At 70.1% G+C, this 24,554-nt stretch overlaps 14 pseudogenes; all 14 read right to left on the bottom strand.

The window, feature by feature from the left end:
• Positions 1-723: 723 nt before the first annotated feature.
• Positions 724-843, bottom strand: LOC148757942 (5S ribosomal RNA; annotated as a pseudogene).
• Positions 844-2,184: 1,341 nt separating this feature from the next.
• Positions 2,185-2,304, bottom strand: LOC148757941 (5S ribosomal RNA; annotated as a pseudogene).
• Positions 2,305-4,338: 2,034 nt separating this feature from the next.
• LOC148757940 (5S ribosomal RNA) lies at positions 4,339-4,458 on the bottom strand (annotated as a pseudogene).
• A 1,338-nt stretch (positions 4,459-5,796) lies between these two features.
• On the bottom strand, positions 5,797-5,916 carry LOC148757939 (5S ribosomal RNA; annotated as a pseudogene).
• A 2,035-nt stretch (positions 5,917-7,951) lies between these two features.
• Positions 7,952-8,071, bottom strand: LOC148757938 (5S ribosomal RNA; annotated as a pseudogene).
• Positions 8,072-9,406: 1,335 nt separating this feature from the next.
• On the bottom strand, positions 9,407-9,526 carry LOC148757937 (5S ribosomal RNA; annotated as a pseudogene).
• A 2,035-nt stretch (positions 9,527-11,561) lies between these two features.
• Positions 11,562-11,681, bottom strand: LOC148757936 (5S ribosomal RNA; annotated as a pseudogene).
• Positions 11,682-13,022: 1,341 nt separating this feature from the next.
• LOC148757935 (5S ribosomal RNA) lies at positions 13,023-13,142 on the bottom strand (annotated as a pseudogene).
• Positions 13,143-15,177: 2,035 nt separating this feature from the next.
• LOC148757934 (5S ribosomal RNA) lies at positions 15,178-15,297 on the bottom strand (annotated as a pseudogene).
• Positions 15,298-16,632: 1,335 nt separating this feature from the next.
• On the bottom strand, positions 16,633-16,752 carry LOC148757933 (5S ribosomal RNA; annotated as a pseudogene).
• Positions 16,753-18,787: 2,035 nt separating this feature from the next.
• Positions 18,788-18,907, bottom strand: LOC148757932 (5S ribosomal RNA; annotated as a pseudogene).
• Positions 18,908-20,248: 1,341 nt separating this feature from the next.
• On the bottom strand, positions 20,249-20,368 carry LOC148757931 (5S ribosomal RNA; annotated as a pseudogene).
• Positions 20,369-22,403: 2,035 nt separating this feature from the next.
• On the bottom strand, positions 22,404-22,523 carry LOC148757930 (5S ribosomal RNA; annotated as a pseudogene).
• Positions 22,524-23,861: 1,338 nt separating this feature from the next.
• Positions 23,862-23,981, bottom strand: LOC148757929 (5S ribosomal RNA; annotated as a pseudogene).
• Between the last annotated feature and the right edge of the window lie 573 nt (positions 23,982-24,554).

Here is a 24,554-nt window from a genome sequence, read left to right as displayed (position 1 = left end):
GGCCGGGGGGGAGGGACGCACAGGCGGGCACATGGACTGGGACAGACTCGCTGAGGCTGTGTTGAAGTGGCAGCCTCTCCACCGGAGTGTGGTCGTGCCCGGGGCTGGGCTCCACTACAGAGGCAGTGCCCGGGTATTGGCAGTCACCCTTGAAGGCCCCGGGCCAGGCCGGAGGGCCAGTGGGCTCCGAGCCCCGCCCAGGGACCCCCCCCAAGGGAGGAGAGTGGCAGCCCACAGGCACCCTGGTTGTGAGGGTTGTGTGCCTGCGTGCCTGCACTTCCCCTTGTGGTGGTCTCTCCTGGAGTCCAAGGGCGTGCGGTGTGTTTGGGTGCTGCTCCCTCTGTCCCCTGGTTTGACCCGGCTCTTTGTGCCCTGTGTGTTGGGGCCACCACGAACGGCGGGAAGGGAGGGCTCCTGGCTCTTGTGGGCGATGGGAGGGGGCGTGCGGGGGTGTGGGTAGAGGTGCCTGCCGGCGGAGACACAGGCTTGGATAACTGCTGCAGGCTGACGGCCTGCCTCAGCGAAGAGGACTAAGAAGAGGGTGTGGGGTGGAGCCCTGGCCGACGGGCCTGGTGTGCGGCCGGGGCTGCCAGCTTGTAGTGCCGGGTGGCTGACCGGCCTCTGGCCAGGGGGACCTTCGGCTGGCTGGGCGGCTTCAGAGGGGCAAGGGGCGGCAGGGGTTCGGAGGGAGCCACGCCGGGGCGGCGGCGCAAAAGGAGAGGCAAGCAAAAGCCTACAGGTATTCCCAGGCGGTCTCCCATCCAAGTACTAACCAGGCCCCTCCCTGCTTAGCTCCCGAATTCAGAGGAGATCGGGCGCGTTCAGGGTGGTATAGCCGTCGACGCTGGGACCTGGCTCCCCGCGCCCCAAGAGCCTGCTCCCGGACTGCCTCGTGAGCGCGCGCCATGCAGATGCTCCGCTCTGGTGGCGAACATCGACCCGCTGGCCGGCTCCGCCGTCACCGCGTCCCCGTCCAGTCCGGCTCCCCGCCTCCTCCGAATGCCCCTGGCGTGGGCGTCGGGCCACTGCTGGCCCGCAGCGAGGCCACTTCGCGCCACCGGAGGTTCCATGGGACACTGCCATTTCCCTGATGGTGCCAGAAGTCGTGGAACTCTGGCATCCTGGGATTCCCCAGGACCCAGACCGGCATACACCCCGCCCCCCTACCGCCACCAGGTTTACCCCCAACCGCACCCCCAAGACTGGTGGAGGCCTGCACCAGCAGGCAGCCCTGGGCCTGGGAGTTGTGGGAGGACCCCGCGGCGGCGGCGGCGGCGGCGGCGGCGTCCGCGGCGGAGGCAGGGGAGGGTGGCGATGTAGGCAATGGCAACCGCGTGGATGGCTCCAGGGCGGCGATGGCGGCGGCGACAATGGGGGCTTTGACGGTGGGCACTGGGGCGCGGGGAGCGCTGGCGGCGGCGGCGGTGGCGGGAGAGGGCGTGAGGGCGGTGCTGGCGCGGAGGCCGGGAGAGCAGAGGCCGGAGATTGAGGGAGTACGGCAAGGCCGGCGGCTGGGGTGGGGGCGGGGGAGAGGGCGGTGCTGGAGGCGGGGATGGGGAGAGGGGTGATGGCGGCGGCGGCAGCGGGGAGAGCAGAGGAGGCTGAATGAGGGAATATGGCGTTGGCGGCGGCGGGGTCGCGGACTGGGGCGAGTGCAGCGCTGGCGGAGGGGGTGGGGAGCGTGGTGATGGCGGCGGCGGCGGCGGCGGCGCAGAAGCGGGGGCTGATCATGAGCAGCGCTGGCGGCGGCGGCGGCGGCGAGGGAGGGTTGCGAGGTCGGCAATGGCGTCGGCGGCGGCGTTGTGTCGGCGGGGGCAGGGGGGAGGGCAGCGCTGGCGAGGGGTGTGGGAAACGCGGTGATGGCGGGGGCTTTGGTGGTGGCGGCGGGGGCCAGGGCAGCGCTGGTGGCGGCGGCGGCGGCGGCGGCGGCGGCGGTGGCGACCGCCGCTGGGCCAAGGGATCCGGATGATGGCCTGCGGGACCGAAGAGGACGAAGAAGAGGGTGTGGGGGGGAGCACTGGCCGACGGGCCTGGTGTGCCGCCGGGGCTGCCAGCTTGTAGTGCCGGGTGGCTGACCGGCCTCTGGCCAGGGGGACCTTCGGCTGGCTGGGCGGCTGCAGAGGGGCAAGGGGCGGCAGGGGTTCGGAGGGAGCCACGCCGGGGCGGCGATGCAAAAGGAGAGGCGAGCAAAAGCCTACAGGTGTTCCCAGGTGGTCTCCCACCCAAGTACTAACCAGGCCCGACCCTGCTTAGCTTCCGAGTTCAGACGAGATCTGGCGCGTTCAGGGCGGTATGGCCTTAGGCGCTGGACCCGGCTCCCTGCGCTCCAAGAGCCTGCTCCCGACCTGCCTCCTGAGCGCGCGCCATGCTGCTGGGCCGCTCGGGTGGCGAGCATGTCTGCCTGAGCGCCTCCCGCCCGCTCCCCGCCTCCTCCGGACGCCGCTGGTGTGGGCGACGGGCTACTCCTGGCACACAGCGAGGCCCCTTCGCGCCCCCCAGTGGCTCCACGGGCCTCGGTCACTTCCCTGACTGTGACAGATATCTGGGCGCCCGGGCATCCTGGGACTCCCCAGGCCCCGAACGGCTTTTACCCCGGGCCCCTACCCCAACCCCTCTCATCCCCCATCCCAGCCCCACAACCGCACAGCCCCCCTTGCTGCTGGACTGCCCCCACCTCTCAGGGCCACCGAGGGGGGCGCAGGGTCCTCTCAGTCCCCTCCGGCCCTAGGGACGTGCAACCCAGGCCCTGGCCCTGGCCGGCCCCACCCACTGGCCCAAAGCCAGGGAGAGCCACCCGCGCCACCAGGGTGCAGGAGCTCCGGTCTGCAGCCACCCTTCGTCACAAGCCTTCAGTCTGGGCCCTCGCCCCTCGTCAGCACCCGGAGTCCCGCCCGACCTCCGGTCCCTTCAGTGGCTACACGTCACGTCTCCTGACCCGGGGAGGTGAGAGAGGCCAGAGACGGAGCAAGAGAGTGGCGGAGAGAGACAGACGGGGACTGGGGACAGACTCCCAGAGAGCAGTTTGAGGCTCTGGGCCTCGCGTGGAGGGGTGCTGCGTGGGGGCTGCATGGTCATCAGCTGTGACCGCTTGGCCATCAGCTGTTGCCAGTTGGCCATGGGCCCCCGGAGGTGCTGCGTTGGCCAAGCTAGGAAGCGCGGGTGGTGGACTGCAAATTGCAGAGGGGCGCGGATTGCAGTGGGCCGGCTTGGTGGGTCGACGGTCGGTGTGTCGGTGGGTTGGCAGAGAAACGGCCGACCGGTTGGGGATCGGGCGGCTCCGGCCTGCCGTGTCTCCAAGCCAGCCGCCCGTGAGAAATGGTGCTCTCAGCCCCCTATCCGTGGCTCCGTTGGTGTTCCTTCTTGGCCTCACCATATCCTGCGTTCTTGTGCGGGGACGGGGACTAGAGTCCCCGCAGGACAGGGACCGACAGACAGAACGGGAGGAGGCGTAAGAGGGAGCGAGATGGAAATATACACGTATATGTACACGTATGTATCCCGACATACAGAGAGACATGGACAGAGACAGAAAAAGGGGGCTGGCTCGCGGGAGAGAGCTCCTGAGCGAGAGGCAGAGCCCAACAGGCACGTCACAGAGCCAGAGAGACGTGGGGGGGCCGGGGGGGAGGGACGCACAGGCGGGCACATGGACTGGGACAGACTCGCTGAGGCTGTGTTGAAGTGGCAGCCTCTCCACCGGAGTGTGGTCGTGCCCGGGGCTGGGCTCCACTACAGAGGCAGTGCCCGGGTATTGGCAGTCACCCTTGAAGGCCCCGGGCCAGGCCGGAGGGCCAGTGGGCTCCGAGCCCCGCCCAGGGACCCCCCCCAAGGGAGGAGAGTGGCAGCCCACAGGCACCCTGGTTGTGAGGGTTGTGTGCCTGCGTGCCTGCACTTCCCCTTGTGGTGGTCTCTCCTGGAGTCCAAGGGCGTGCGGTGTGTTTGGGTGCTGCTCCCTCTGTCCCCTGGTTTGACCCGGCTCTTTGTGCCCTGTGTGTTGGGGCCACCACGAACGGCGGGAAGGGAGGGCTCCTGGCTCTTGTGGGCGATGGGAGGGGGCGTGCGGGGGTGTGGGTAGAGGTGCCTGCCGGCGGAGACACAGGCTTGGATAACTGCTGCAGGCTGACGGCCTGCCTCAGCGAAGAGGACTAAGAAGAGGGTGTGGGGTGGAGCCCTGGCCGACGGGCCTGGTGTGCGGCCGGGGCTGCCAGCTTGTAGTGCCGGGTGGCTGACCGGCCTCTGGCCAGGGGGACCTTCGGCTGGCTGGGCGGCTTCAGAGGGGCAAGGGGCGGCAGGGGTTCGGAGGGAGCCACGCCGGGGCGGCGGCGCAAAAGGAGAGGCAAGCAAAAGCCTACAGGTATTCCCAGGCGGTCTCCCATCCAAGTACTAACCAGGCCCCTCCCTGCTTAGCTCCCGAATTCAGAGGAGATCGGGCGCGTTCAGGGTGGTATAGCCGTCGACGCTGGGACCTGGCTCCCCGCGCCCCAAGAGCCTGCTCCCGGACTGCCTCGTGAGCGCGCGCCATGCAGATGCTCCGCTCTGGTGGCGAACATCGACCCGCTGGCCGGCTCCGCCGTCACCGCGTCCCCGTCCAGTCCGGCTCCCCGCCTCCTCCGAATGCCCCTGGCGTGGGCGTCGGGCCACTGCTGGCCCGCAGCGAGGCCACTTCGCGCCACCGGAGGTTCCATGGGACACTGCCATTTCCCTGATGGTGCCAGAAGTCGTGGAACTCTGGCATCCTGGGATTCCCCAGGACCCAGACCGGCATACACCCCGCCCCCCTACCGCCACCAGGTTTACCCCCAACCGCACCCCCAAGACTGGTGGAGGCCTGCACCAGCAGGCAGCCCTGGGCCTGGGAGTTGTGGGAGGACCCCGCGGCGGCGGCGGCGGCGGCGGCGGCGGCGTCCGCGGCGGAGGCAGGGGAGGGTGGCGATGTAGGCAATGGCAACCGCGTGGATGGCTCCAGGGCGGCGATGGCGGCGGCGACAATGGGGGCTTTGACGGTGGGCACTGGGGCGCGGGGAGCGCTGGCGGCGGCGGCGGTGGCGGGAGAGGGCGTGAGGGCGGTGCTGGCGCGGAGGCCGGGAGAGCAGAGGCCGGAGATTGAGGGAGTACGGCAAGGCCGGCGGCTGGGGTGGGGGCGGGGGAGAGGGCGGTGCTGGAGGCGGGGATGGGGAGAGGGGTGATGGCGGCGGCGGCAGCGGGGAGAGCAGAGGAGGCTGAATGAGGGAGTATGGCGTTGGCGGCGGCGGGGTCGCGGACTGGGGCGAGTGCAGCGCTGGCGGAGGGGGTGGGGAGCGTGGTGATGGCGGCGGCGGCGGCGGCGGCGCAGAAGCGGGGGCTGATCATGAGCAGCGCTGGCGGCGGCGGCGGCGAGGGAGGGTTGCGAGGTCGGCAATGGCGTCGGCGGCGGCGTTGTGTCGGCGGGGGCAGGGGGGAGGGCAGCGCTGGTGGGGGGTGTGGGAAACGCGGTGATGGCGGGGGCTTTGGTGGTGGCGGCGGGGGCCAGGGCAGCGCTGGTGGCGGCGGCGGCGGCGGCGGCGGCGGTGGCGACCGCCGCTGGGCCAAGGGATCCGGATGACGGCCTGCGGGACCGAAGAGGACGAAGAAGAGGGTGTGGGGGGGAGCACTGGCCGACGGGCCTGGTGTGCCGCCGGGGCTGCCAGCTTGTAGTGCCGGGTGGCTGACCGGCCTCTGGCCAGGGGGACCTTCGGCTGGCTGGGCGGCTGCAGAGGGGCAAGGGGCGGCAGGGGTTCGGAGGGAGCCACGCCGGGGCGGCGATGCAAAAGGAGAGGCGAGCAAAAGCCTACAGGTGTTCCCAGGTGGTCTCCCACCCAAGTACTAACCAGGCCCGACCCTGCTTAGCTTCCGAGTTCAGACGAGATCTGGCGCGTTCAGGGCGGTATGGCCTTAGGCGCTGGACCCGGCTCCCGGCGCTCCAAGAGCCTGCTCCCGACCTGCCTCCTGAGCGCGCGCCATGCTGCTGGGCCGCTCGGGTGGCGAGCATGTCTGCCTGAGCGCCTCCCGCCCGCTCCCCGCCTCCTCCGGACGCCGCTGGTGTGGGCGACGGGCTACTCCTGGCACACAGCGAGGCCCCTTCGCGCCCCCCCAGTGGCTCCACGGGCCTCGGTCACTTCCCTGACTGTGACAGATATCTGGGCGCCCGGGCATCCTGGGACTCCCCAGGCCCCGAACGGCTTTTACCCCGGGCCCCTACCCCAACCCCTCTCATCCCCCATCCCAGCCCCACAACCGCACAGCCCCCCTTGCTGCTGGACTGCCCCCACCTCTCAGGGCCACCGAGGGGGGCGCAGGGTCCTCTCAGTCCCCTCCGGCCCTAGGGACGTGCAACCCAGGCCCTGGCCCTGGCCGGCCCCACCCACTGGCCCAAAGCCAGGGAGAGCCACCCGCGCCACCAGGGTGCAGGAGCTCCGGTCTGCAGCCACCCTTCGTCACAAGCCTTCAGTCTGGGCCCTCGCCCCTCGTCAGCACCCGGAGTCCCGCCCGACCTCCGGTCCCTTCAGTGGCTACACGTCACGTCTCCTGACCCGGGGAGGTGAGAGAGGCCAGAGACGGAGCAAGAGAGTGGCGGAGAGAGACAGACGGGGACTGGGGACAGACTCCCAGAGAGCAGTTTGAGGCTCTGGGCCTCGCGTGGAGGGGTGCTGCGTGGGGGCTGCATGGTCATCAGCTGTGACCGCTTGGCCATCAGCTGTTGCCAGTTGGCCATGGGCCCCCGGAGGTGCTGCGTTGGCCAAGCTAGGAAGCGCGGGTGGTGGACTGCAAATTGCAGAGGGGCGCGGATTGCAGTGGGCCGGCTTGGTGGGTCGACGGTCGGTGTGTCGGTGGGTTGGCAGAGAAACGGCCGACCGGTTGGGGATCGGGCGGCTCCGGCCTGCCGTGTCTCCAAGCCAGCCGCCCGTGAGAAATGGTGCTCTCAGCCCCCTATCCGTGGCTCCGTTGGTGTTCCTTCTTGGCCTCACCATATCCTGCGTTCTTGTGCGGGGACGGGGACTAGAGTCCCCGCAGGACAGGGACCGACAGACAGAACGGGAGGAGGCGTAAGAGGGAGCGAGATGGAAATATACACGTATATGTACACGTATGTATCCCGACATACAGAGAGACATGGACAGAGACAGAAAAAGGGGGCTGGCTCGCGGGAGAGAGCTCCTGAGCGAGAGGCAGAGCCCAACAGGCACGTCACAGAGCCAGAGAGACGTGGGGGGGCCGGGGGGGAGGGACGCACAGGCGGGCACATGGACTGGGACAGACTCGCTGAGGCTGTGTTGAAGTGGCAGCCTCTCCACCGGAGTGTGGTCGTGCCCGGGGCTGGGCTCCACTACAGAGGCAGTGCCCGGGTATTGGCAGTCACCCTTGAAGGCCCCGGGCCAGGCCGGAGGGCCAGTGGGCTCCGAGCCCCGCCCAGGGACCCCCCCCAAGGGAGGAGAGTGGCAGCCCACAGGCACCCTGGTTGTGAGGGTTGTGTGCCTGCGTGCCTGCACTTCCCCTTGTGGTGGTCTCTCCTGGAGTCCAAGGGCGTGCGGTGTGTTTGGGTGCTGCTCCCTCTGTCCCCTGGTTTGACCCGGCTCTTTGTGCCCTGTGTGTTGGGGCCACCACGAACGGCGGGAAGGGAGGGCTCCTGGCTCTTGTGGGCGATGGGAGGGGGCGTGCGGGGGTGTGGGTAGAGGTGCCTGCCGGCGGAGACACAGGCTTGGATAACTGCTGCAGGCTGACGGCCTGCCTCAGCGAAGAGGACTAAGAAGAGGGTGTGGGGTGGAGCCCTGGCCGACGGGCCTGGTGTGCGGCCGGGGCTGCCAGCTTGTAGTGCCGGGTGGCTGACCGGCCTCTGGCCAGGGGGACCTTCGGCTGGCTGGGCGGCTTCAGAGGGGCAAGGGGCGGCAGGGGTTCGGAGGGAGCCACGCCGGGGCGGCGGCGCAAAAGGAGAGGCAAGCAAAAGCCTACAGGTATTCCCAGGCGGTCTCCCATCCAAGTACTAACCAGGCCCCTCCCTGCTTAGCTCCCGAATTCAGAGGAGATCGGGCGCGTTCAGGGTGGTATAGCCGTCGACGCTGGGACCTGGCTCCCCGCGCCCCAAGAGCCTGCTCCCGGACTGCCTCGTGAGCGCGCGCCATGCAGATGCTCCGCTCTGGTGGCGAACATCGACCCGCTGGCCGGCTCCGCCGTCACCGCGTCCCCGTCCAGTCCGGCTCCCCGCCTCCTCCGAATGCCCCTGGCGTGGGCGTCGGGCCACTGCTGGCCCGCAGCGAGGCCACTTCGCGCCACCGGAGGTTCCATGGGACACTGCCATTTCCCTGATGGTGCCAGAAGTCGTGGAACTCTGGCATCCTGGGATTCCCCAGGACCCAGACCGGCATACACCCCGCCCCCCTACCGCCACCAGGTTTACCCCCAACCGCACCCCCAAGACTGGTGGAGGCCTGCACCAGCAGGCAGCCCTGGGCCTGGGAGTTGTGGGAGGACCCCGCGGCGGCGGCGGCGGCGGCGGCGGCGTCCGCGGCGGAGGCAGGGGAGGGTGGCGATGTAGGCAATGGCAACCGCGTGGATGGCTCCAGGGCGGCGATGGCGGCGGCGACAATGGGGGCTTTGACGGTGGGCACTGGGGCGCGGGGAGCGCTGGCGGCGGCGGCGGTGGCGGGAGAGGGCGTGAGGGCGGTGCTGGCGCGGAGGCCGGGAGAGCAGAGGCGGGAGATTGAGGGAGTACGGCAAGGCCGGCGGCTGGGGTGGGGGCGGGGGAGAGGGCGGTGCTGGAGGCGGGGATGGGGAGAGGGGTGATGGCGGCGGCGGCAGCGGGGAGAGCAGAGGAGGCTGAATGAGGGAATATGGCGTTTGCGGCGGCGGGGTCGCGGACTGGGGCGAGTGCAGCGCTGGCGGAGGGGGTGGGGAGCGTGGTGATGGCGGCGGCGGCGGCGGCGGCGCAGAAGCGGGGGCTGATCATGAGCAGCGCTGGCGGCGGAGGAGGCGAGGGAGGGTTGCGAGGTCGGCAATGGCGTCGGCGGCGGCGTTGTGTCGGCGGGGGCAGGGGGGAGGGCAGCGCTGGTGGGGGGTGTGGGAAACGCGGTGATGGCGGGGGCTTTGGTGGTGGCGGCGGGGGCCAGGGCAGCGCTGGTGGCGGCGGCGGCGGCGGTGGCGGCGGTGGCGACCGCCGCTGGGCCAAGGGATCCGGATGACGGCCTGCGGGACCGAAGAGGACGAAGAAGAGGGTGTGGGGGGGAGCACTGGCCGACGGGCCTGGTGTGCCGCCGGGGCTGCCAGCTTGTAGTGCCGGGTGGCTGACCGGCCTCTGGCCAGGGGGACCTTCGGCTGGCTGGGCGGCTGCAGAGGGGCAAGGGGCGGCAGGGGTTCGGAGGGAGCCACGCCGGGGCGGCGATGCAAAAGGAGAGGCGAGCAAAAGCCTACAGGTGTTCCCAGGTGGTCTCCCACCCAAGTACTAACCAGGCCCGACCCTGCTTAGCTTCCGAGTTCAGACGAGATCTGGCGCGTTCAGGGCGGTATGGCCTTAGGCGCTGGACCCGGCTCCCGGCGCTCCAAGAGCCTGCTCCCGACCTGCCTCCTGAGCGCGCGCCATGCTGCTGGGCCGCTCGGGTGGCGAGCATGTCTGCCTGAGCGCCTCCCGCCCGCTCCCCGCCTCCTCCGGACGCCGCTGGTGTGGGCGACGGGCTACTCCTGGCACACAGCGAGGCCCCTTCGCGCCCCCCCAGTGGCTCCACGGGCCTCGGTCACTTCCCTGACTGTGACAGATATCTGGGCGCCCGGGCATCCTGGGACTCCCCAGGCCCCGAACGGCTTTTACCCCGGGCCCCTACCCCAACCCCTCTCATCCCCCATCCCAGCCCCACAACCGCACAGCCCCCCTTGCTGCTGGACTGCCCCCACCTCTCAGGGCCACCGAGGGGGGCGCAGGGTCCTCTCAGTCCCCTCCGGCCCTAGGGACGTGCAACCCAGGCCCTGGCCCTGGCCGGCCCCACCCACTGGCCCAAAGCCAGGGAGAGCCACCCGCGCCACCAGGGTGCAGGAGCTCCGGTCTGCAGCCACCCTTCGTCACAAGCCTTCAGTCTGGGCCCTCGCCCCTCGTCAGCACCCGGAGTCCCGCCCGACCTCCGGTCCCTTCAGTGGCTACACGTCACGTCTCCTGACCCGGGGAGGTGAGAGAGGCCAGAGACGGAGCAAGAGAGTGGCGGAGAGAGACAGACGGGGACTGGGGACAGACTCCCAGAGAGCAGTTTGAGGCTCTGGGCCTCGCGTGGAGGGGTGCTGCGTGGGGGCTGCATGGTCATCAGCTGTGACCGCTTGGCCATCAGCTGTTGCCAGTTGGCCATGGGCCCCCGGAGGTGCTGCGTTGGCCAAGCTAGGAAGCGCGGGTGGTGGACTGCAAATTGCAGAGGGGCGCGGATTGCAGTGGGCCGGCTTGGTGGGTCGACGGTCGGTGTGTCGGTGGGTTGGCAGAGAAACGGCCGACCGGTTGGGGATCGGGCGGCTCCGGCCTGCCGTGTCTCCAAGCCAGCCGCCCGTGAGAAATGGTGCTCTCAGCCCCCTATCCGTGGCTCCGTTGGTGTTCCTTCTTGGCCTCACCATATCCTGCGTTCTTGTGCGGGGACGGGGACTAGAGTCCCCGCAGGACAGGGACCGACAGACAGAACGGGAGGAGGCGTAAGAGGGAGCGAGATGGAAATATACACGTATATGTACACGTATGTATCCCGACATACAGAGAGACATGGACAGAGACAGAAAAAGGGGGCTGGCTCGCGGGAGAGAGCTCCTGAGCGAGAGGCAGAGCCCAACAGGCACGTCACAGAGCCAGAGAGACGTGGGGGGGCCGGGGGGGAGGGACGCACAGGCGGGCACATGGACTGGGACAGACTCGCTGAGGCTGTGTTGAAGTGGCAGCCTCTCCACCGGAGTGTGGTCGTGCCCGGGGCTGGGCTCCACTACAGAGGCAGTGCCCGGGTATTGGCAGTCACCCTTGAAGGCCCCGGGCCAGGCCGGAGGGCCAGTGGGCTCCGAGCCCCGCCCAGGGACCCCCCCCAAGGGAGGAGAGTGGCAGCCCACAGGCACCCTGGTTGTGAGGGTTGTGTGCCTGCGTGCCTGCACTTCCCCTTGTGGTGGTCTCTCCTGGAGTCCAAGGGCGTGCGGTGTGTTTGGGTGCTGCTCCCTCTGTCCCCTGGTTTGACCCGGCTCTTTGTGCCCTGTGTGTTGGGGCCACCACGAACGGCGGGAAGGGAGGGCTCCTGGCTCTTGTGGGCGATGGGAGGGGGCGTGCGGGGGTGTGGGTAGAGGTGCCTGCCGGCGGAGACACAGGCTTGGATAACTGCTGCAGGCTGACGGCCTGCCTCAGCGAAGAGGACTAAGAAGAGGGTGTGGGGTGGAGCCCTGGCCGACGGGCCTGGTGTGCGGCCGGGGCTGCCAGCTTGTAGTGCCGGGTGGCTGACCGGCCTCTGGCCAGGGGGACCTTCGGCTGGCTGGGCGGCTTCAGAGGGGCAAGGGGCGGCAGGGGTTCGGAGGGAGCCACGCCGGGGCGGCGGCGCAAAAGGAGAGGCAAGCAAAAGCCTACAGGTATTCCCAGGCGGTCTCCCATCCAAGTACTAACCAGGCCCCTCCCTGCTTAGCTCCCGAATTCAGAGGAGATCGGGCGCGTTCAGGGTGGTATAGCCGTCGACGCTGGGACCTGGCTCCCCGCGCCCCAAGAGCCTGCTCCCGGACTGCCTCGTGAGCGCGCGCCATGCAGATGCTCCGCTCTGGTGGCGAACATCGACCCGCTGGCCGGCTCCGCCGTCACCGCGTCCCCGTCCAGTCCGGCTCCCCGCCTCCTCCGAATGCCCCTGGCGTGGGCGGCGGGCCACTCCTGGCCCGCAGCGAGGCCACTTCGCGCCACCGGAGGTTCCATGGGACACTGCCATTTCCCTGATGGTGCCAGAAGTCGTGGAACTCTGGCATCCTGGGATTCCCCAGGACCCAGACCGGCATACACCCCGCCCCCCTACCGCCACCAGGTTTACCCCCAACCGCAACCCCAAGACTGGTGGAGGCCTGCACCAGCAGGCAGCCCTGGGCCTGGGAGTTGTGGGAGAACCCCGCGGCGGCGGCGGCGGCGGCGGCGTCCGCGGCGGAGGCAGGGGAGGGTGGCGATGTAGGCAATGGCAACCGCGTGGATGGCTCCAGGGCGGCGATGGCGGCGGCGACAATGGGGGCTTTGACGGTGGGCACTGGGGAGCGGGGAGCGCTGGCGGCGGCGGCGGTGGCGGGAGAGGGCGTGAGGGCGGTGCTGGCGCGGAGGCCGGGAGAGCAGAGGCCGGAGATTGAGGTAGTACGGCAAGGCCGGCGGCTGGGGTGGGGGCGGGGGAGAGGGCGGTGCTGGAGGCGGGGATGGGGAGAGGGGTGATGGCGGCGGCGGCAGCGGGGAGAGCAGAGGAGGCTGAATGAGGGAGTATGGCGTTGGCGGCGGCGGGGTCGCGGACTGGGGCGAGTGCAGCGCTGGCGGAGGGGGTGGGGAGCGTGGTGATGGCGGCGGCGGCGGCGGCGGCGGCGGCGGCGCAGAAGCGGGGGCTGATCATGAGCAGCGCTGGCGGCGGCGGCGGCGAGGGAGGGTTGCGAGGTCGGCAATGGCGTCGGCGGCGGCGTTGTGTCGGCGGGGGCAGGGGGGAGGGCAGCGCTGGTGGGGGGTGTGGGAAACGCGGTGATGGCGGGGGCTTTGGTGGTGGCGGCGGGGGCCAGGGCAGCGCTGGTGGCGGCGGCGGCGGCGGCGGCGGCGGTGGCGACCGCCGCTGGGCCAAGGGATCCGGATGACGGCCTGCGGGACCGAAGAGGACGAAGAAGAGGGTGTGGGGGGGAGCACTGGCCGACGGGCCTGGTGTGCCGCCGGGGCTGCCAGCTTGTAGTGCCGGGTGGCTGACCGGCCTCTGGCCAGGGGGACCTTCGGCTGGCTGGGCGGCTGCAGAGGGGCAAGGGGCGGCAGGGGTTCGGAGGGAGCCACGCCGGGGCGGCGATGCAAAAGGAGAGGCGAGCAAAAGCCTACAGGTGTTCCCAGGTGGTCTCCCACCCAAGTACTAACCAGGCCCGACCCTGCTTAGCTTCCGAGTTCAGACGAGATCTGGCGCGTTCAGGGCGGTATGGCCTTAGGCGCTGGACCCGGCTCCCGGCGCTCCAAGAGCCTGCTCCCGACCTGCCTCCTGAGCGCGCGCCATGCTGCTGGGCCGCTCGGGTGGCGAGCATGTCTGCCTGAGCGCCTCCCGCCCGCTCCCCGCCTCCTCCGGACGCCGCTGGTGTGGGCGACGGGCTACTCCTGGCACACAGCGAGGCCCCTTCGCGCCCCCCCAGTGGCTCCACGGGCCTCGGTCACTTCCCTGACTGTGACAGATATCTGGGCGCCCGGGCATCCTGGGACTCCCCAGGCCCCGAACGGCTTTTACCCCGGGCCCCTACCCCAACCCCTCTCATCCCCCATCCCAGCCCCACAACCGCACAGCCCCCCTTGCTGCTGGACTGCCCCCACCTCTCAGGGCCACCGAGGGGGGCGCAGGGTCCTCTCAGTCCCCTCCGGCCCTAGGGACGTGCAACCCAGGCCCTGGCCCTGGCCGGCCCCACCCACTGGCCCAAAGCCAGGGAGAGCCACCCGCGCCACCAGGGTGCAGGAGCTCCGGTCTGCAGCCACCCTTCGTCACAAGCCTTCAGTCTGGGCCCTCGCCCCTCGTCAGCACCCGGAGTCCCGCCCGACCTCCGGTCCCTTCAGTGGCTACACGTCACGTCTCCTGACCCGGGGAGGTGAGAGAGGCCAGAGACGGAGCAAGAGAGTGGCGGAGAGAGACAGACGGGGACTGGGGACAGACTCCCAGAGAGCAGTTTGAGGCTCTGGGCCTCGCGTGGAGGGGTGCTGCGTGGGGGCTGCATGGTCATCAGCTGTGACCGCTTGGCCATCAGCTGTTGCCAGTTGGCCATGGGCCCCCGGAGGTGCTGCGTTGGCCAAGCTAGGAAGCGCGGGTGGTGGACTGCAAATTGCAGAGGGGCGCGGATTGCAGTGGGCCGGCTTGGTGGGTCGACGGTCGGTGTGTCGGTGGGTTGGCAGAGAAACGGCCGACCGGTTGGGGATCGGGCGGCTCCGGCCTGCCGTGTCTCCAAGCCAGCCGCCCGTGAGAAATGGTGCTCTCAGCCCCCTATCCGTGGCTCCGTTGGTGTTCCTTCTTGGCCTCACCATATCCTGCGTTCTTGTGCGGGGACGGGGACTAGAGTCCCCGCAGGACAGGGACCGACAGACAGAACGGGAGGAGGCGTAAGAGGGAGCGAGATGGAAATATACACGTATATGTACACGTATGTATCCCGACATACAGAGAGACATGGACAGAGACAGAAAAAGGGGGCTGGCTCGCGGGAGAGAGCTCCTGAGCGAGAGGCAGAGCCCAACAGGCACGTCACAGAGCCAGAGAGACGTGGGGGGGCCGGGGGGGAGGGACGCACAGGCGGGCACATGGACTGGGACAGACTCGCTGAGGCTGTGTTGAAGTGGCAGCCTCTCCACCGGAGTGTGGTCGTGCCCGGGGCTGGGCTCCACTACAGAGGCAGTGCCCGGGTATTGGCAGTCACCCTTGAAGGCCCCGGGCCAGGCCGGAGGGCCAGTGGGCTCCGAGCCCCGCCCAGGGACCCCCCCCAAGGGAGGAGAGTGGCAGCCCACAGGCACCCTGGTTGTGAGGGTTGTGTGCCTGCGTGCCTGCACTTCCCCTTGTGGTGGTCTCTCCTGGAGTCCAAGGGCGTGCGGTGTGTTTGGGTGCTGCTCCCTCTGTCCCCTGGTTTGACCCGGCTCTTTGTGCCCTGTGTGTTGGGGCCACCACGAACGGCGGGAAGGGAGGGCTCCTGGCTCTTGTGGGCGATGGGAGGGGGCGTGCGGGGGTGTGGGTAGAGGTGCCTGCCGGCGGAGACACAGGCTTGGATAACTGCTGCAGGCTGACGGCCTGCCTCAGCGAAGAGGACTAAGAAGAGGGTGTGGGGTGGAGCCCTGGCCGACGGGCCTGGTGTGCGGCCGGGGCTGCCAGCTTGTAGTGCCGGGTGGCTGACCGGCCTCTGGCCAGGGGGACCTTCGGCTGGCTGGGCGGCTTCAGAGGGGCAAGGGGCGGCAGGGGTTCGGAGGGAGCCACGCCGGGGCGGCGGCGCAAAAGGAGAGGCAAGCAAAAGCCTACAGGTATTCCCAGGCGGTCTCCCATCCAAGTACTAACCAGGCCCCTCCCTGCTTAGCTCCCGAATTCAGAGGAGATCGGGCGCGTTCAGGGTGGTATAGCCGTCGACGCTGGGACCTGGCTCCCCGCGCCCCAAGAGCCTGCTCCCGGACTGCCTCGTGAGCGCGCGCCATGCAGATGCTCCGCTCTGGTGGCGAACATCGACCCGCTGGCCGGCTCCGCCGTCACCGCGTCCCCGTCCAGTCCGGCTCCCCGCCTCCTCCGAATGCCCCTGGCGTGGGCGTCGGGCCACTGCTGGCCCGCAGCGAGGCCACTTCGCGCCACCGGAGGTTCCATGGGACACTGCCATTTCCCTGATGGTGCCAGAAGTCGTGGAACTCTGGCATCCTGGGATTCCCCAGGACCCAGACCGGCATACACCCCGCCCCCCTACCGCCACCAGGTTTACCCCCAACCGCACCCCCAAGACTGGTGGAGGCCTGCACCAGCAGGCAGCCCTGGGCCTGGGAGTTGTGGGAGGACCCCGCGGCGGCGGCGGCGGCGGCGGCGGCGTCCGCGGCGGAGGCAGGGGAGGGTGGCGATGTAGGCAATGGCAACCGCGTGGATGGCTCCAGGGCGGCGATGGCGGCGGCGACAATGGGGGCTTTGACGGTGGGCACTGGGGCGCGGGGAGCGCTGGCGGCGGCGGCGGTGGCGGGAGAGGGCGTGAGGGCGGTGCTGGCGCGGAGGCCGGGAGAGCAGAGGCGGGAGATTGAGGGAGTACGGCAAGGCCGGCGGCTGGGGTGGGGGCGGGGGAGAGGGCGGTGCTGGAGGCGGGGATGGGGAGAGGGGTGATGGCGGCGGCGGCAGCGGGGAGAGCAGAGGAGGCTGAATGAGGGAATATGGCGTTTGCGGCGGCGGGGTCGCGGACTGGGGCGAGTGCAGCGCTGGCGGAGGGGGTGGGGAGCGTGGTGATGGCGGCGGCGGCGGCGGCGGCGCAGAAGCGGGGGCTGATCATGAGCAGCGCTGGCGGCGGAGGAGGCGAGGGAGGGTTGCGAGGTCGGCAATGGCGTCGGCGGCGGCGTTGTGTCGGCGGGGGCAGGGGGGAGGGCAGCGCTGGTGGGGGGTGTGGGAAACGCGGTGATGGCGGGGGCTTTGGTGGTGGCGGCGGGGGCCAGGGCAGCGCTGGTGGCGGCGGCGGCGGCGGTGGCGGCGGTGGCGACCGCCGCTGGGCCAAGGGATCCGGATGACGGCCTGCGGGACCGAAGAGGACGAAGAAGAGGGTGTGGGGGGGAGCACTGGCCGACGGGCCTGGTGTGCCGCCGGGGCTGCCAGCTTGTAGTGCCGGGTGGCTGACCGGCCTCTGGCCAGGGGGACCTTCGGCTGGCTGGGCGGCTGCAGAGGGGCAAGGGGCGGCAGGGGTTCGGAGGGAGCCACGCCGGGGCGGCGATGCAAAAGGAGAGGCGAGCAAAAGCCTACAGGTGTTCCCAGGTGGTCTCCCACCCAAGTACTAACCAGGCCCGACCCTGCTTAGCTTCCGAGTTCAGACGAGATCTGGCGCGTTCAGGGCGGTATGGCCTTAGGCGCTGGACCCGGCTCCCGGCGCTCCAAGAGCCTGCTCCCGACCTGCCTCCTGAGCGCGCGCCATGCTGCTGGGCCGCTCGGGTGGCGAGCATGTCTGCCTGAGCGCCTCCCGCCCGCTCCCCGCCTCCTCCGGACGCCGCTGGTGTGGGCGACGGGCTACTCCTGGCACACAGCGAGGCCCCTTCGCGCCCCCCCAGTGGCTCCACGGGCCTCGGTCACTTCCCTGACTGTGACAGATATCTGGGCGCCCGGGCATCCTGGGACTCCCCAGGCCCCGAACGGCTTTTACCCCGGGCCCCTACCCCAACCCCTCTCATCCCCCATCCCAGCCCCACAACCGCACAGCCCCCCTTGCTGCTGGACTGCCCCCACCTCTCAGGGCCACCGAGGGGGGCGCAGGGTCCTCTCAGTCCCCTCCGGCCCTAGGGACGTGCAACCCAGGCCCTGGCCCTGGCCGGCCCCACCCACTGGCCCAAAGCCAGGGAGAGCCACCCGCGCCACCAGGGTGCAGGAGCTCCGGTCTGCAGCCACCCTTCGTCACAAGCCTTCAGTCTGGGCCCTCGCCCCTCGTCAGCACCCGGAGTCCCGCCCGACCTCCGGTCCCTTCAGTGGCTACACGTCACGTCTCCTGACCCGGGGAGGTGAGAGAGGCCAGAGACGGAGCAAGAGAGTGGCGGAGAGAGACAGACGGGGACTGGGGACAGACTCCCAGAGAGCAGTTTGAGGCTCTGGGCCTCGCGTGGAGGGGTGCTGCGTGGGGGCTGCATGGTCATCAGCTGTGACCGCTTGGCCATCAGCTGTTGCCAGTTGGCCATGGGCCCCCGGAGGTGCTGCGTTGGCCAAGCTAGGAAGCGCGGGTGGTGGACTGCAAATTGCAGAGGGGCGCGGATTGCAGTGGGCCGGCTTGGTGGGTCGACGGTCGGTGTGTCGGTGGGTTGGCAGAGAAACGGCCGACCGGTTGGGGATCGGGCGGCTCCGGCCTGCCGTGTCTCCAAGCCAGCCGCCCGTGAGAAATGGTGCTCTCAGCCCCCTATCCGTGGCTCCGTTGGTGTTCCTTCTTGGCCTCACCATATCCTGCGTTCTTGTGCGGGGACGGGGACTAGAGTCCCCGCAGGACAGGGACCGACAGACAGAACGGGAGGAGGCGTAAGAGGGAGCGAGATGGAAATATACACGTATATGTACACGTATGTATCCCGACATACAGAGAGACATGGACAGAGACAGAAAAAGGGGGCTGGCTCGCGGGAGAGAGCTCCTGAGCGAGAGGCAGAGCCCAACAGGCACGTCACAGAGCCAGAGAGACGTGGGGGGGCCGGGGGGGAGGGACGCACAGGCGGGCACATGGACTGGGACAGACTCGCTGAGGCTGTGTTGAAGTGGCAGCCTCTCCACCGGAGTGTGGTCGTGCCCGGGGCTGGGCTCCACTACAGAGGCAGTGCCCGGGTATTGGCAGTCACCCTTGAAGGCCCCGGGCCAGGCCGGAGGGCCAGTGGGCTCCGAGCCCCGCCCAGGGACCCCCCCCAAGGGAGGAGAGTGGCAGCCCACAGGCACCCTGGTTGTGAGGGTTGTGTGCCTGCGTGCCTGCACTTCCCCTTGTGGTGGTCTCTCCTGGAGTCCAAGGGCGTGCGGTGTGTTTGGGTGCTGCTCCCTCTGTCCCCTGGTTTGACCCGGCTCTTTGTGCCCTGTGTGTTGGGGCCACCACGAATGGCGGGAAGGGAGGGCTCCTGGCTCTTGTGGGCGATGGGAGGGGGCGTGCGGGGGTGTGGGTAGAGGTGCCTGCCGGCGGAGACACAGGCTTGGATAACTGCTGCAGGCTGACGGCCTGCCTCAGCGAAGAGGACTAAGAAGAGGGTGTGGGGTGGAGCCCTGGCCGACGGGCCTGGTGTGCGGCCGGGGCTGCCAGCTTGTAGTGCCGGGTGGCTGACCGGCCTCTGGCCAGGGGGACCTTCGGCTGGCTGGGCGGCTTCAGAGGGGCAAGGGGCGGCAGGGGTTCGGAGGGAGCCACGCCGGGGCGGCGGCGCAAAAGGAGAGGCAAGCAAAAGCCTACAGGTATTCCCAGGCGGTCTCCCATCCAAGTACTAACCAGGCCCCTCCCTGCTTAGCTCCCGAATTCAGAGGAGATCGGGCGCGTTCAGGGTGGTATAGCCGTCGACGCTGGGACCTGGCTCCCCGCGCCCCAAGAGCCTGCTCCCGGACTGCCTCGTGAGCGCGCGCCATGCAGATGCTCCGCTCTGGTGGCGAACATCGACCCGCTGGCCGGCTCCGCCGTCACCGCGTCCCCGTCCAGTCCGGCTCCCCGCCTCCTCCGAATGCCCCTGGCGTGGGCGGCGGGCCACTCCTGGCCCGCAGCGAGGCCACTTCGCGCCACCGGAGGTTCCATGGGACACTGCCATTTCCCTGATGGTGCCAGAAGTCGTGGAACTCTGGCATCCTGGGATTCCCCAGGACCCAGACCGGCATACACCCCGCCCCCCTACCGCCACCAGGTTTACCCCCAACCGCACCCCCAAGACTGGTGGAGGCCTGCACCAGCAGGCAGCCCTGGGCCTGGGAGTTGTGGGAGAACCCCGCGGCGGCGGCGGCGGCGGCGGCGTCCGCGGCGGAGGCAGGGGAGGGTGGCGATGTAGGCAATGGCAACCGCGTGGATGGCTCCAGGGCGGCGATGGCGGCGGCGACAATGGGGGCTTTGACGGTGGGCACTGGGGAGCGGGGAGCGCTGGCGGCGGCGGCGGTGGCGGGAGAGGGCGTGAGGGCGGTGCTGGCGCGGAGGCCGGGAGAGCAGAGGCCGGAGATTGAGGTAGTACGGCAAGGCCGGCGGCTGGGGTGGGGGCGGGGGAGAGGGCGGTGCTGGAGGCGGGGATGGGGAGAGGGGTGATGGCGGCGGCGGCAGCGGGGAGAGCAGAGGAGGCTGAATGAGGGAGTATGGCGTTGGCGGCGGCGGGGTCGCGGACTGGGGCGAGTGCAGCGCTGGCGGAGGGGGTGGGGAGCGTGGTGATGGCGGCGGCGGCGGCGGCGGCGGCGGCGGCGCAGAAGCGGGGGCTGATCATGAGCAGCGCTGGCGGCGGCGGCGGCGAGGGAGGGTTGCGAGGTCGGCAATGGCGTCGGCGGCGGCGTTGTGTCGGCGGGGGCAGGGGGGAGGGCAGCGCTGGTGGGGGGTGTGGGAAACGCGGTGATGGCGGGGGCTTTGGTGGTGGCGGCGGGGGCCAGGGCAGCGCTGGTGGCGGCGGCGGCGGCGGCGGCGGCGGTGGCGACCGCCGCTGGGCCAAGGGATCCGGATGACGGCCTGCGGGACCGAAGAGGACGAAGAAGAGGGTGTGGGGGGGAGCACTGGCCGACGGGCCTGGTGTGCCGCCGGGGCTGCCAGCTTGTAGTGCCGGGTGGCTGACCGGCCTCTGGCCAGGGGGACCTTCGGCTGGCTGGGCGGCTGCAGAGGGGCAAGGGGCGGCAGGGGTTCGGAGGGAGCCACGCCGGGGCGGCGATGCAAAAGGAGAGGCGAGCAAAAGCCTACAGGTGTTCCCAGGTGGTCTCCCACCCAAGTACTAACCAGGCCCGACCCTGCTTAGCTTCCGAGTTCAGACGAGATCTGGCGCGTTCAGGGCGGTATGGCCTTAGGCGCTGGACCCGGCTCCCGGCGCTCCAAGAGCCTGCTCCCGACCTGCCTCCTGAGCGCGCGCCATGCTGCTGGGCCGCTCGGGTGGCGAGCATGTCTGCCTGAGCGCCTCCCGCCCGCTCCCCGCCTCCTCCGGACGCCGCTGGTGTGGGCGACGGGCTACTCCTGGCACACAGCGAGGCCCCTTCGCGCCCCCCCAGTGGCTCCACGGGCCTCGGTCACTTCCCTGACTGTGACAGATATCTGGGCGCCCGGGCATCCTGGGACTCCCCAGGCCCCGAACGGCTTTTACCCCGGGCCCCTACCCCAACCCCTCTCATCCCCCATCCCAGCCCCACAACCGCACAGCCCCCCTTGCTGCTGGACTGCCCCCACCTCTCAGGGCCACCGAGGGGGGCGCAGGGTCCTCTCAGTCCCCTCCGGCCCTAGGGACGTGCAACCCAGGCCCTGGCCCTGGCCGGCCCCACCCACTGGCCCAAAGCCAGGGAGAGCCACCCGCGCCACCAGGGTGCAGGAGCTCCGGTCTGCAGCCACCCTTCGTCACAAGCCTTCAGTCTGGGCCCTCGCCCCTCGTCAGCACCCGGAGTCCCGCCCGACCTCCGGTCCCTTCAGTGGCTACACGTCACGTCTCCTGACCCGGGGAGGTGAGAGAGGCCAGAGACGGAGCAAGAGAGTGGCGGAGAGAGACAGACGGGGACTGGGGACAGACTCCCAGAGAGCAGTTTGAGGCTCTGGGCCTCGCGTGGAGGGGTGCTGCGTGGGGGCTGCATGGTCATCAGCTGTGACCGCTTGGCCATCAGCTGTTGCCAGTTGGCCATGGGCCCCCGGAGGTGCTGCGTTGGCCAAGCTAGGAAGCGCGGGTGGTGGACTGCAAATTGCAGAGGGGCGCGGATTGCAGTGGGCCGGCTTGGTGGGTCGACGGTCGGTGTGTCGGTGGGTTGGCAGAGAAACGGCCGACCGGTTGGGGATCGGGCGGCTCCGGCCTGCCGTGTCTCCAAGCCAGCCGCCCGTGAGAAATGGTGCTCTCAGCCCCCTATCCGTGGCTCCGTTGGTGTTCCTTCTTGGCCTCACCATATCCTGCGTTCTTGTGCGGGGACGGGGACTAGAGTCCCCGCAGGACAGGGACCGACAGACAGAACGGGAGGAGGCGTAAGAGGGAGCGAGATGGAAATATACACGTATATGTACACGTATGTATCCCGACATACAGAGAGACATGGACAGAGACAGAAAAAGGGGGCTGGCTCGCGGGAGAGAGCTCCTGAGCGAGAGGCAGAGCCCAACAGGCACGTCACAGAGCCAGAGAGACGTGGGGGGGCCGGGGGGGAGGGACGCACAGGCGGGCACATGGACTGGGACAGACTCGCTGAGGCTGTGTTGAAGTGGCAGCCTCTCCACCGGAGTGTGGTCGTGCCCGGGGCTGGGCTCCACTACAGAGGCAGTGCCCGGGTATTGGCAGTCACCCTTGAAGGCCCCGGGCCAGGCCGGAGGGCCAGTGGGCTCCGAGCCCCGCCCAGGGACCCCCCCCAAGGGAGGAGAGTGGCAGCCCACAGGCACCCTGGTTGTGAGGGTTGTGTGCCTGCGTGCCTGCACTTCCCCTTGTGGTGGTCTCTCCTGGAGTCCAAGGGCGTGCGGTGTGTTTGGGTGCTGCTCCCTCTGTCCCCTGGTTTGACCCGGCTCTTTGTGCCCTGTGTGTTGGGGCCACCACGAACGGCGGGAAGGGAGGGCTCCTGGCTCTTGTGGGCGATGGGAGGGGGCGTGCGGGGGTGTGGGTAGAGGTGCCTGCCGGCGGAGACACAGGCTTGGATAACTGCTGCAGGCTGACGGCCTGCCTCAGCGAAGAGGACTAAGAAGAGGGTGTGGGGTGGAGCCCTGGCCGACGGGCCTGGTGTGCGGCCGGGGCTGCCAGCTTGTAGTGCCGGGTGGCTGACCGGCCTCTGGCCAGGGGGACCTTCGGCTGGCTGGGCGGCTTCAGAGGGGCAAGGGGCGGCAGGGGTTCGGAGGGAGCCACGCCGGGGCGGCGGCGCAAAAGGAGAGGCAAGCAAAAGCCTACAGGTATTCCCAGGCGGTCTCCCATCCAAGTACTAACCAGGCCCCTCCCTGCTTAGCTCCCGAATTCAGAGGAGATCGGGCGCGTTCAGGGTGGTATAGCCGTCGACGCTGGGACCTGGCTCCCCGCGCCCCAAGAGCCTGCTCCCGGACTGCCTCGTGAGCGCGCGCCATGCAGATGCTCCGCTCTGGTGGCGAACATCGACCCGCTGGCCGGCTCCGCCGTCACCGCGTCCCCGTCCAGTCCGGCTCCCCGCCTCCTCCGAATGCCCCTGGCGTGGGCGTCGGGCCACTGCTGGCCCGCAGCGAGGCCACTTCGCGCCACCGGAGGTTCCATGGGACACTGCCATTTCCCTGATGGTGCCAGAAGTCGTGGAACTCTGGCATCCTGGGATTCCCCAGGACCCAGACCGGCATACACCCCGCCCCCCTACCGCCACCAGGTTTACGCCCAACCGCACCCCCAAGACTGGTGGAGGCCTGCACCAGCAGGCAGCCCTGGGCCTGGGAGTTGTGGGAGGACCCCGCGGCGGCGGCGGCGGCGGCGGCGGCGTCCGCGGCGGAGGCAGGGGAGGGTGGCGATGTAGGCAATGGCAACCGCGTGGATGGCTCCAGGGCGGCGATGGCGGCGGCGACAATGGGGGCTTTGACGGTGGGCACTGGGGCGCGGGGAGCGCTGGCGGCGGCGGCGGTGGCGGGAGAGGGCGTGAGGGCGGTGCTGGCGCGGAGGCCGGGAGAGCAGAGGCCGGAGATTGAGGTAGTACGGCAAGGCCGGCGGCTGGGGTGGGGGCGGGGGAGAGGGCGGTGCTGGAGGCGGGGATGGGGAGAGGGGTGATGGCGGCGGCGGCAGCGGGGAGAGCAGAGGAGGCTGAATGAGGGAATATGGCGTTGGCGGCGGCGGGGTCGCGGACTGGGGCGAGTGCAGCGCTGGCGGAGGGGGTGGGGAGCGTGGTGATGGCGGCGGCGGCGGCGGCGGCGCAGAAGCGGGGGCTGATCATGAGCAGCGCTGGCGGCGGCGGCGGCGGCGAGGGAGGGTTGCGAGGTCGGCAATGGCGTCGGCGGCGGCGTTGTGTCGGCGGGGGCAGGGGGGAGGGCAGCGCTGGCGAGGGGTGTGGGAAACGCGGTGATGGCGGGGGCTTTGGTGGTGGCGGCGGGGGCCAGGGCAGCGCTGGTGGCGGCGGCGGCGGCGGCGGCGGCGGTGGCGACCGCCGCTGGGCCAAGGGATCCGGATGACGGCCTGCGGGACCGAAGAGGACGAAGAAGAGGGTGTGGGGGGGAGCACTGGCCGACGGGCCTGGTGTGCCGCCGGGGCTGCCAGCTTGTAGTGCCGGGTGGCTGACCGGCCTCTGGCCAGGGGGACCTTCGGCTGGCTGGGCGGCTGCAGAGGGGCAAGGGGCGGCAGGGGTTCGGAGGGAGCCACGCCGGGGCGGCGATGCAAAAGGAGAGGCGAGCAAAAGCCTACAGGTGTTCCCAGGTGGTCTCCCACCCAAGTACTAACCAGGCCCGACCCTGCTTAGCTTCCGAGTTCAGACGAGATCTGGCGCGTTCAGGGCGGTATGGCCTTAGGCGCTGGACCCGGCTCCCGGCGCTCCAAGAGCCTGCTCCCGACCTGCCTCCTGAGCGCGCGCCATGCTGCTGGGCCGCTCGGGTGGCGAGCATGTCTGCCTGAGCGCCTCCCGCCCGCTCCCCGCCTCCTCCGGACGCCGCTGGTGTGGGCGACGGGCTACTCCTGGCACACAGCGAGGCCCCTTCGCGCCCCCCCAGTGGCTCCACGGGCCTCGGTCACTTCCCTGACTGTGACAGATATCTGGGCGCCCGGGCATCCTGGGACTCCCCAGGCCCCGAACGGCTTTTACCCCGGGCCCCTACCCCAACCCCTCTCATCCCCCATCCCAGCCCCACAACCGCACAGCCCCCCTTGCTGCTGGACTGCCCCCACCTCTCAGGGCCACCGAGGGGGGCGCAGGGTCCTCTCAGTCCCCTCCGGCCCTAGGGACGTGCAACCCAGGCCCTGGCCCTGGCCGGCCCCACCCACTGGCCCAAAGCCAGGGAGAGCCACCCGCGCCACCAGGGTGCAGGAGCTCCGGTCTGCAGCCACCCTTCGTCACAAGCCTTCAGTCTGGGCCCTCGCCCCTCGTCAG

Source organism: Rhinolophus sinicus, chromosome 6, assembly GCF_057876585.1.
Source record: "Rhinolophus sinicus isolate RSI-liver-muscle chromosome 6, RSI-T2T, whole genome shotgun sequence".
Classification (NCBI taxonomy): domain Eukaryota; kingdom Metazoa; phylum Chordata; class Mammalia; order Chiroptera; family Rhinolophidae; genus Rhinolophus; species Rhinolophus sinicus.
This window is presented reverse-complemented; position numbering and strand designations above follow the sequence as displayed.